Source organism: Petromyzon marinus, chromosome 65 (genome assembly GCF_048934315.1).
Source record: "Petromyzon marinus isolate PM22_M1 ecotype Great Lakes invasive population chromosome 65, UKy_Petmar_22M1.pri1.0, whole genome shotgun sequence".
In the NCBI taxonomy this organism is placed as follows: Eukaryota; Metazoa; Chordata; class Hyperoartia; order Petromyzontiformes; family Petromyzontidae; genus Petromyzon; species Petromyzon marinus.
In genome coordinates, this window is record NC_133731.1 from 5,111,466 (window position 1) to 5,124,398 (window position 12,933).

At 47.4% G+C, this 12,933-nt stretch overlaps 1 protein-coding gene across 1 annotated transcript in view; it reads left to right on the plus strand.

Moving 5' to 3' along the window:
• Positions 1-551: 551 nt before the first annotated feature.
• The window catches only part of SLC6A5 (solute carrier family 6 member 5), a 102,903-nt gene continuing 90,521 nt past the window's right edge, over positions 552-12,933 (plus strand). The window contains exon 1 of the mRNA XM_032977955.2: positions 552-768. The gene's annotated coding sequence lies outside the window, so the exon portion shown is untranslated. The remainder of the gene's footprint in view (positions 769-12,933) is intronic.

Here is a 12,933-nt window from a genome sequence, read left to right on the forward strand (position 1 = left end):
ATATCGAACATATACGCACAGTGTATATAGCCTGTAACAGACTGTTGGGGCAAGTGCTGTGAGCGAGGAGTGGCTACGAAGGCCCGCACGGCACATGAGGGGGTGGGTGGCCAGCACCACGCCCGACCGCCTTTGTCTCCCCAGTGACGATGTTTTTACACACCACATCACCGGTGGTGGTGGCGGCCGTGAGAGGGAATCGAACTCGGGTTATTAGGTTCGAAGCGCAGCGTAGCGCTAACCGATGCCCCACCGCTCCCACGTGTACGCGCGTGCACAAAGCTCCATAAGGGTAGCGCTAACCGATGCACCACCCAGCACACAGCGTTCGATTCCCGAATACGGCTAACATCAGTGGCACGTTGTAGCAGCAACAGGGCCGACCGCCTACGCCTCTCCGCTGGCGATGACGGTTTTAAGGCCGAGTTGACCTAGAGGACGCCCAAGGACTCGCACACTGAGGCGCGTTCGCCCGCTGCACCCACCACCACCATCATCATCCCACCACTCCTCCTCCACCCACCCCCTCCACCCGTCCCTTATATAGCCCACTCCTCCTCATCATCCCATGCGTGACTTCTTTTCGTTCGCGTAGCTTGTGGAATGCAGCGGCAGCAGCATCAGCAGCAGCATCAGTAGCATCAGCAGCAGCATCAGTAGCAGCAGCATCAGCAGCAGCAGCATCCGCAGCTTCTACCGGGGCTCCAGCCACTAGGGGCAGCTCTACTCGCCACCTGGACTGGATTCTTTGACCCATTTTTCCCATAGGTAACGGCACACAGATAGACACTACCAACGCCAGCACCACACTCATCATCACTATCATCATCATCATCAGTCACCATCTATCACGATCATCATCATCATCAGATAGACACCACCACCACCACACTCATCATCACTATCACCATCATAAGTCACAATATCACGATCATCATCAGTCACCATCTATCACAATCATCATCAGATAGACACCACCACACCTCAGTCATCATCACTATCATCATCATCACGGGTTCATAAGAGCAGTGCGCCAACCGCTGCGCCACCGCTCCCCCCAACACATCACGGTACAGTTTTGAACGGTTTTATTACATATGTATGTGTGTGTACCCCAAATGTGGGCATTTGTTTCGGGATCTAAATGTGGAATATGATAATTATACAATGAACGCGTGCCCGGCGAGTGATGTAAATTGGTGGAGTGATGTAAATTGGTGGAGTGATGTAAATTGGTGGAGTGATGTAAATTGTTGGAGTGATGTAAATTGGTGGAGTGATGTAAATTGGTGGAGTGATGTAAAGTGGTGGAGTGATGTAAATTGTTGGAGTGATGTAAATTGTTGGAGTGATGTAAATTGGTGGAGTGATGTAAATTGGTGGAGTGATGTAAATTGGTGGAGTGATGTAAATTGCTGGAGTGATGTAAAGTGGTGGAGTGATGTAATTTCGTGGAGTGATGTAATTTCGTGGAGTGATGTAAATTCGAGCGGTGGTGCAGCAGTTGCGAGCCCCGGCGAGCCGAGTTCGATTCCCGCTCACGGCTACCAACAACCGCCGGTGACGATTATCCGAACCGCTCCTGGGCCTCCCGTAGGTCGACTCAGCGTTAAATGCGTACCCGGTGCGGTGTGCAGTAAACATCGCCGCTTGGGAGACAAAGGCGGCCGGGCGTGGTGCTTGCCACCCACCCCCACGCGTACCGTGCCAGCCTTCATAGAGTGCTGCTACTCGCTAGCAGCACTTGCCCCAACAGTCTGTCAAGGCTATGCTGGGGGAATCTTTGATGTAATATCGTAATGATGACGTTCAAGAAGGGCTAGGAAGCCGACTGATGCGACTTTACTTCATCACTCCGTCTCCTCCGTAGAAGTACCCTCCATTAATTGTGCCCACGGTGGCTATGAGATGTTAACCACATCGCCTGGTGTACAGGAGGTCGTGGGTTCGATCCCGACCCTGACGCCTGCTGGAAATTTGGAGTTTGCGTGTCTCTCTCTCTCTCATCATCATCACGGTGGCTAGGAGATGTTAACTACCTCGCCTGGTATGCAGGAGGTTCGTGGGTTCGATCCGAAATCCCGACGGGTTCGAATCCACGCGATCTCTCTCTTCCTGTCCGCGTGGATTTTTTCTGCGGGTCCTCCGATTCGCCCCCTCCGCATTTCGATTCGACATCGCCACGCGTTTAGAGCCGCTGTCAACTTCCACGTGGCGATGATGATGATGATGGTGGTGGTGATGACGATCGTTTGTGATGGCTTCTGAAAAAAGATCTACGCGGTTCGATGGGAGTGGGGGGGGGGGCATACACGTTGCATCAATAAAACCAAAAACATAGTTTCGTTTAAACCTACAGACACTGTCGAAGGGGTAGTGACGATCACAGTTATTGTGATGATGATGATGCTGATGCTGATATTGACTTGTATCGATCCACTGCTGGGATGAAAGTACCACACCAACGCCGTGTGAGGCTGTTTGACCATAATTCACCACTGCCGGTGAGTGCGTGGTCGTCGGCCGCGTGAACTCAGGTCGCCAGCTGTGGGGGAGAGGGGGGAGGGGGGGGGGGGGTTTGCGTCGCTAATCGTTGCGCCACCGCTCCCTTCAAAACGCGTGCGACGATTTGCGCAGCTGCAGCGTTCGGCGATGCTTTTTGCTCGCGGTTTTCAGTTTCGTGTGTGAGGTATAATAACCCTGTGAGCCATGCGGCTGTCGACTCGGGTGCAAACGCAACGAAAAACACGGACAGGGAACATCTTAAAGTGACTGCGCGCAACAAGAAAATCTAGGAAAAAATCCAGCAATGTCTTCCAGAAAAAGCGCCGTATTTCAACGCTGTGTGCAAAAAAAAATCCCATTGGGATGTAAGTCAAACAATAACAACCATAAAACAATTTAGATTAAAGTTATCAGGCTAAGCCTGTACCACAACAAGCAAAACATGGCTAAACCAAAACGTTTTCGTAATCACCGAAATAAAGCTAGAAAAACAATGTGGCAGTGATCATAGGAACTGCGATTCAAATTGAACAATAAACGATATACGTGACATGTACGACCAAACTTTGCGGCCATAGCTGGCTTCATGAGTCACTCCATAACAGCAGGAGTATCAGTAGCAGAATCAAAATCTTTCAATACACCTTTAACATAACACCGTTCGTGTGCTCTGAAGAAGGGGCATTGCCTGAAACGTCGCCTGTTGTGTATTCATTGTTCATATCAGGCCACGGTTTTGTTGGCGAGCATGACGGGTTTTGTTCTATGCACGGGTGGACAATGCAACGTTTGTAGATCAGCTCGAACACTCGTACAGATGATGTGTACCTGATCACAGACGATGCGTATATTTGTATTATTGTTATGGGTGTATTTCACTCTATACGGACACTTTAAAGCAGTGGTTTTCTTAACTTTTACTGCGGCATTGCAACCGTTTGGTTCTCAATCTTAAAAAAAAAAATCTACAATGTTAGTATTCTTAGCTCTTTCGGTAAAGTCACGTTGAAGGGAAACAACGTGACTTTACCGAAAGAGCTAAGAATATGAATTGCTGCAGTCACGAAAGCTTTAAATCAAAATTTTACAATGTGAGTGTTGATGAAACAAAGTAAGTTGTGCACTCACGTTTGTGTTTCCGATTATTTACCTTCTAACAAAACATTTGGCCGTGTCTCGAACCCACACCTCAGCAAGGGCATCTCGCTACTGATGCTGCTGCTGCTGACGCTACTGCTGGCGCTGCCGTTGCATTTCCAGGTGAAGATCTACTGGCACAGACGATGCATGTCATTATTCTGGACGTGTTGTCACTCAAGGCCGGAGCCATGGAGGCAACATTAAGGGGGGGACCAAATCTTACAGGGGGTCTGGGGGTGTCCCCCCCCCCCCCCCCCAGAAAAAAATATAAATTTGAAAACTCATTTCCTGCCATTTCCTGCCTAAAATATAAAAAATCACTAACACGTAGGATGGACTTTTAATTTATTTTTTTACAATAATGTCTAATAGTGTTATTGTATTACGTTGTTCTGTCTGTTTTTTATATATATTTTATCTTTTCTTGTTTCATTGTATGCAATGGCAGAAATTAGAGATTAATAAAGTACAACCATAACCACAATCATATAAACATAAATCTATTTTATTGCAATATATTGGGGGGGGGGGCATTTTGAGCATATTTTAATATTGGGGGGGGGGATGTGTGTCCCCCCCAATATATATTATAATTACGGCTTTGGTGTCACTCTATACAGACATATTTAGACAGACACTTTCACAGATGTACACCGCGGTAGGTAGGCGACATTCGCAGATTGTCTATTCGCATAGTCGGACACGTTAGTGGGACGGGCATCACTGCATATCGGAGGACAGACGCTTTAGTCAAAGAATAGATGTTTGTGTTTGGGGTTAGATCGCGTAAGTGTGTCTTAGAATCCGCCACCACCCGACACAGCCAATTAGTAAAGGTTTGTCACGTTAGCGAAACTGGAGGATTTATCCACATCTCTGGTTGTTGCCTGATGATGCTAAGTTGTAATTACCGGCGAGACGTCACACGGTACTCTGATGGTAAATGTTGTAGTGGGTTTACTCTCCAACACACAACCGGTGTGGTGCTGTACTAGTATACTGCACTGAACACTTCACTATACACTACACTATACACTACTATAGACTACACTACTATAGACTACACTATACACTACACTATAATTGTAAATGTTGTAGTGGGTTTACTCTCCAACACACAACCGGTGTGGTGCTGTACTAGTATACTGCACTGAACACTTCACTATACACTACACTATACACTACTATAGACTACACTACTATAGACTACACTATACACTACACTATAATTGTAAATGTTGTAGTGGGTTTACTCTCCAACACACAACCGGTGTGGTGCTGTACTAGTATACTGCACTGAACACTTCACTATACACGATACTATACACTACACTATACACTACTATACACTACACTATAATTGTAAATGTTGTAGTGGGTTTTACTCTCCAACACACAACCGGTGTGATGCTGTACTACTATACTGCACTGAACACTTCACTATACACGACACTATACACTACACTACTATACACTACACTATACACTACACTATAATTGTAAATGTTGTAGTGGGTTTTACTCTCCAACACACAACCGAAGTAGTGCTGTACTAGTATACTACATTTAGATTTAAAGCTTTCGTGACTGCAGTAATTCATATTCTTAGCTCTTTCGGTAAAGTCACGTTGAAGGGAAACAATATAATTATATAATATATAAAACAATAAAAATTCTCACGACGTTTCGACCATAACACAAACGGTCATCATCGTTTGTGTTATCTTCGAAACGTCGTGAGAATTTTTATTGTTTTATATGTATTTTATTATTTTATTGTTTCCCTTCAACGTGACTTTACCGAAAGAGCTAAGAATATAGTATACTACACTGAACACTACACTATACACTACACTATACACTACTATAGACTACACTACTATACACTACACTATACACTACACTATAATTGTAAATGTTGTAGTGGGTTTACTCTCCAACTCACAACCGGTGTGGTGCTGTACTGGTATACTACACTATACACTACACTATTGTCATTGTAGTGCGTATTTAATGTGGCGCTGCACTCTGATGTTGTAGGAGTGTTGTTATAACAATTAGTGTTGTTATAACAATTAGTGTTGTTATAACAATTAGTGTTGTTATAACAATTCTCTATTTATTTAAAGTTGCGCATTTTGATGTGACGTCACATTTCTCAACCACCCCCTCCCCCCTTCGTTACACATCGTCACAAATGTCTGACCCCCTCCCCCCCCCCCGCCATGTGCGTGACGTCATTTATGGACGGCCCCTTAAGACGGCGCGTGCATCGTACACGGACAGATTAGCGCGCAGACACAGCTACTGATGGACGTTGTGACGTCTTAGTCACGTGGTGTAGTATGGTCAAAACTCCCCCGACCCACACGCCTTGGGGTGGCATCCATCCAGCAGTGGATAGGGGCCGTCCCTAAATGACGTCACGCACCTGCGGGGGGGGGGGGGGGTCAGACATTTGTGACGATGTGTGACGAGGGGGAGGGGGGTGTTTGAGAAATGTGACGTCACATCAAAATGCGCAACTTTAAATAAATATAGACAACACGTTCTACTTAATTAGACTTTTTAATAAATGTGTTCTACCTACAACATTAGAGTGCAGCGCCACATTAAATACGCACTACAATGACAATAGTTTAAAGCGATTTGAAGCATGATTTATATAAAAAAATTTTGGGGGGGGGGCAGAGCTTTGTGACGTCATATTTGAGGGGGGGGTCTGACTTTTTGTGACGCCGTGTGACGAGGGGGGGGTCAAAAATCGTCAAAAATCGCGTGACGTCATTTACGGACGGCCCCAATAGGCAAAAGTAATGTGCCCTAACAGGAGCTGGACATCTGCGGAAAAATAGCTCGGATTCCTCCAGTATAAATACACATTCTGAATTCGAAGACGCAACAACAATAATCATGCTAATGACTGCACCAAATTTGATTTATACCAAAACTCGAGGACGTCTCCACAAATCTGACCGCCGCCTAATGATGCTGATTGTAACTACTGGGGAGGAAACGTTACGCTACTAGGATTGTAAATCTTCTTTGGTTCTTTCGGTAAGGTCGCGACAGAGCTTGTCGTCCCGACAGGTCTGTACCTTTCACCTGAAGACGGCCGCTTGCGTTGTGGCCGAAACGTCGTGAGAATTTTATTGTGTTATTTTTTTTATTTTATTCTCATTCTACGTGACCTTACCGAAAGAACCAAAGGAGATTAATCCTTGCAGTCACGAAAGCTTTAAATCGAAATTTAGGATTGTAAATGTTGTGGATCCGCCCTCCAACACACAACCTGTGTAGTGCTTTACTAGTGACGAATTGGCACGTGACACAAACCTTTACCGATTGGCTGCGTCGGGTGGTGGCGGGTTTAACGACACAACCATTAATATTTCACGCGATTTAACCCTCCCCAAGATGGGTAACAACAATGCACAAGGGCTAAATTTTTTTTAAAATTAAGTACCAATTAAAGATCAGAGAGTCCACCTATCACACAGGTTGACTATAACTCATCCCCGTTGCAGTGGCTGATATCATCATCATCATCGCCATTACCACCACCATACGTGGGGATAAGAACCTTTATTTGCTGCAGGAATCCGATGGGCTATAAAGTTCACTCAGACTAATACTCACATTATCACTCACACAGACAGACTAACACTCACACACTCACTCACTCAGACTAATACTCACTCACATTATCACTCACACAGACACAGACTAACACTCACACTCACTCAGACTAACACTCACTCACATTATCACTCAAACAGCCACAGACTCACACACTCACTCACTCAGACTAACACTCACTCACATGATCACTCACACAGACACAGACTAACACTCACTCAGACTAACACTCATATTATCACTCATACAGACACAGGCTCACACTCACACACTCACACTAACACTCACTCACATTATCACTCACACAGACACAGACTCACACTCACACATTCACTCAGACTAACACTCACATGATCACTCACACAGACACAGACTAACACTCACACACTCACTCAGACTAACACTCACTCACATTATTACTCACACAGACACAGACTCACACTCACACACTCACTCAGACTAACACTCACTCACATTATCACTCACACAGACAGACTCACACTCACTCAGACTAACACTCACTCACATTATCACTCACAGACTAACACTAACACACTCACTCACTCAGACTAACACTCACTCACATTATCACTCACAGACTAACACTAACACACTCACTCACTCAGACTAACACTCACTCACATTATCACTCACACAGACTAACACTCACACACTCACTCAGACTAACACTCACCCACATTATCACTCACACAGACACAGACTAACACTCACACACTCACTCAGACTAACACTAACTCACATTATCACTCACACATAATAACACTCACACACTCACTCACTCAGACTAACACTCACACACTCACTCAGACTAACACTCACTCACATGATCACTCACACAGACACAGACTAACACTCACTCAGGCTAACACTCACATTATCGCTCATACAGACACAGGCTCACACTCACACACTCACTCACATTATCACTCACACAGACTAACACTCACACACTCACTCACTCAGACTAACACTCACATTATAACTCACACAGACTAACACTCACTCAGACTAACACTCACATTATCACTCACACAGACACAGACTCACACTCACACACTCACTCACTCAGACTAACACTCAATCACATGATCACTCACACAGACACAGACTAACACACTCACTGCGCCACCGCTCCACCAATGGGGAGTCATGGAGAAGAGAGAGAGAGAGGCAAGGGGAGAGGAGAGAGAGGCAGGGGGAGAGGAAATCTCGCTCACGTGGCCATGTTCGTCGCGCAGTGCGCTAACGACTGCGCCACCGCTCCAATCGAATACATCTTACCTATAAAACTGAACTTTAAATTAAATACACAACAACGGCCATTCACCACTAAGTGGCGGTGACGTCACCACGACGCTTGTGCCGGGCCATGTGCATCTTGAGGCCACGTGAAGTGTCAAACGCCCGCTGGCAGGAGGTCACGGGGCAGACCCAGCAGGTGCCACGGGTCGACTGACTGAGATGACTGAGATGACTGGCTGATGCACCACCTGTGCCCCCTACTGTGCCAACCTGCTGTGCTTTAGCCACCCGGCGCTCCGCTCGTTGTTGTGAGCGTCGCTCCTCCGCCCTCCGTTGTTGTTGGTGGGCGACTGCCTCCAACTGCCCAGTAGCGTCCTTCACGAGCCTCCTCCACAGAGGCCGATCTTGACACCGCTGGTACCAGTCATCGGCAAGTCCACTCAGCTCCACGCCCTCCTGTGCCACATCACTCCATCTCTTCTCTAGCCCGTGCCGCGCCCGTTTAGCCCCCTCGATCCGGCCGAACAAAAGCTGTTTCGGCATGCGGTGGATGGGCATGCGGGCTACATGACCCAGCCAACGCAGCCTCGCCTGCCGGAGGAGCTCACCGATGGGACCTTGCCCAGATCTTTCAAGGATTTGTGAGCTCCTCACACAATCCAGCCTGGTTAAACCCAGGATGGATCGTATGCAGGCTAGCCTAAATGTTTCTAATCGGCGAAGATGTTCCATTAAGGGGGTTCACGTTTCGCAAGCGTAGAGAAGGGAGGGAATGACCGTGGCCGAGAAAACCTGAAGCTTAGTGCGGAGCGACAGACCAGGTAGCTTCCACACAGTGTTACTCAACCGATGAAAAGGTAATGCCGCTCGACTGATTCGGAGTGAGACCTCTGCTGTTAAACTGGAGCCGGTCATAAGCACACTGCCCAGGTATGGGAAACTCTCCACTCTCTCCACAACTGCCCCATCACCGATTGGGAGTTGTGGGGAGTGGTGTGTCCGATGGTACAAAATACCCAGGCAGGTGCTTAGTTTTGGTGGGGCTGATGGTAAGGCCCCATCTCTTAGTGGCACGCTCCAGTCTCAGCAGCAGCGTCTCCAACTCCTCCTCTGAATGAGCAGCTATTACCAAATCATCAGCATACATAACGTGGTTGAGCAATAGGGAGCCATCCCTTGACCGCACCCGGGCATCGATCAGCCTCCCATTATATCTGTACCATATGGAGATTCCCCCGGTACAGCTATTGAAGGCTTCACGAACTACGTGGTCAAAATAGATGTTAAATAATGTGGGAGCCAGAGGACATCCCTGTCGCACCCCAAGGTGTACAGGGAACGGCTCTGACTCCCGGCCACGTAGTTTTACCCGGGCCCGCTCACCATCATGAAGGTCCTTAATGATCATGAGCAGAGGGTCAGGTACTCCAAAAGCACGAAGAACAACCCAGAGCCCAGGCCTACTGATGGTATCATAGGCCTTGACCAGGTCAATGATATTACCAAATCACACCGACACACATACACACACACATATATAGAATCAATAACTTAGTAAGAGACAGCGGGACCCACGAATAGCCGGAGGAGGGGGCGGGGGGGGGGGTCGACAATACCAAAAAGATTGTGACCGCCCCCCTACTGAGTACAATGATGTGGGGGAAAAAGAATGAGAAGGAAGAAGAAGCACGCATTCGCATGGCTCCTGCGACGCTTACCAACTTGCGTCCAATCTCCAGAGAACACACGCACATTTTACACATGCACATAGATAGATTCCGATATTCATCGCGATTTTTGTTTTGCCACGTAAGGCCCCGCTGAGCGACGCAGCTCTTTGTTTTGTTTGTTGCAGAAGCGACGCTGGCTATCACGAAGCGATGTCTCAGCGAAGTGGTGGCTTATCATCATCATCAGCATCATCATTATCATCATTATCATCATAATCATTATCATCAGCAATAGCATCTTCATCATCATTATCATCATTATTATCATTATCATCATTATCATCATCAGTATCATCTTCATCATCATTATCATCATTATCATCATCATCTTCATCATCTTCATCAGCATCATCAGCATCATCAGCATCATTATCATCATTATCTTCATCATCATCTTCGTCATCATCATCATCATCATCTTTATCATCGTGGCGTGGACATTTATAGCGGCAGTCAAATATTGTGGACGAGTGAGGACGCTGATTCTGAACGAGGAGAGGGGAGAAACCGGAGGACACCCGGAGAACAATCCATGAACCCACGACCTCCTGCGCACCAGGCGAGGTAGTTAACATCTCATAGCCACCGTGATGATGATGATGAGAGACGCAAACTCCAAATATACAGCAGCAGGCGTCACAGGGTCGGGATCGAACCCACGACCTCCTGCGTACCAGGCGAGGTAGTTAACATCTCATAGCCAGCGTGATGATGATGAGAGACGCAAACTCCGAATATACAGCAGCAGGCGTCACAGGGTCGGGATCGAACCCACGACCTCCTGTACACCAGGCGAGGTAGTTAACATCTCCTAGCCACCGTGGCACCCCCATATATATGTACAGTATACGGTATGTATATATATGTAGTTGTAACTTGCTGACCTGTCCATACTGGACATCTGTGTAATGGAGCTTCGCCGCTATTCGGATATCTCCTCTAGCCTAAATAACAATTCTGATATCTCTCTATATATAAATAGAGAGATCGATTTATCTCTATATATTCATCTCCGTATATCTCTCTATATATATTTCTACATCTATATACATCTATATCTAAATGTATACCTACATATATATGTACACATTTCACTCTCTCTATGTATCTATATACGGGGTGTCCCTTGAGTCTGGAATCATAGGGAGCACACCCACACGGTTCCGTGTTGGTGGCTCGCGGTCTGGACGCAGCCTCTTAAATTCAACAACGACCTCCATTCGACTCCCATTTCTTCCGCGGTCAAATCCATCTGGACGCGTTCTTCCATCATTGACGCTCAAAAAAATACATTCGTTATCCCCCCCCCCCCATAATTACAGACGTATGGGCCAACCCTGGATACATCTCACGCGTTGAACGATCATGGGGGTCATCGAGCTTTGGGTGGCACGCGTGGATAGCTGTTTCCGCGGCCGTCTGGAACGCTCTCTCCCCATCCGCTATCAGGAAGCCGCTGGGCGGTTGTGATGCACTTTTATGAAAAAAATAATAATCTCAATTTACAAACTCATTTCTTACGGAACTGCTTTTCGCGTGTTTAGTTTGTTCTCCTAACCCCCCCCCCCCCCCTTCCGCACCTCCGATGAGCACGGTTGGCTACGTACGGTGCGAAAGAAGTTCAACGCACGTACATGTCTATCAAGGCTTCACACAGAAACTACCCGGGGACAATGGAACAGCAGCAGCAGCAGCAGCCGAAGCCTAGGAAATGAAAAAATAAATGACGAAGTGAGCACACCCGGAGGGGGAGGGGGGGTACAACCATCGCGGAGATGGAGCGATTACATCAGGGGCCGCTCCCCACTCCTCCCCCCGTGTGCACCACGGAGCGAGATGGATCGCCAGACACCGCATGGAGCCGCAGAGAGAGAGAGATGGCGACAGAGGCGTTGTTCGAAAATCCATCTTCGCTCTGCTCTGCGCTAGTACGCGACAGCTCATTTCATCGCTCCATCTCCACGCGGTGGTGGTGGGGAGGGCGAAGTGGGGCGGGAAGGGGACGCTCCATCTCTGGTTGATGCCGTGTGGCTACTGGACATCTGTGCCAAAAATAAGAGCTTGATGGCTCATCGGATTTCCCCCAGTATAAATAATTATTCTGGTTCTCTGCTGGACATCTATGAAAAAAGAGCTTAACAGCTCATCGGATTTCCCCCAGTACAAATAAATATATTCTGATTCTGGTTCCTTGCTGGACATCTGTAAAAAAAGAGCTTGACAGCTCATCGGATTGCCTCCGGCATTGACAAACATATTGCGATTCTGGTTACGACTCCCTCTGTGCGCCTTTGGCTTCCACCCTGTGGTTAGCCTCGACCGCCGGACCCATCATCACCACCAGCATTTTCTCGCCAAGGTCGATAAACCATCATCACGCGACACTCCGACCGTCACCTTCGCAGCAGCAGAAGAAGAAGAAGCAGCAGCGAGCGGCTTTGTGGTGGTCACTGCTGCTGCTGCCGTGGCCGTCTGGAACGCTCTCTCCCCTTCCGATATTAGGAAGCCGCTGGATAGCTGTGCTGCACTTTTAAATAATAATAATCATCATCATCATCATCTACATTGGCAAAACGCTTTTCTTTAGAACGGCTTTTTTTGGGGGGGTGTGTTCTTAGCTTGTTGTCTTTACCCCTCGCACCTCTGATTAGCCACG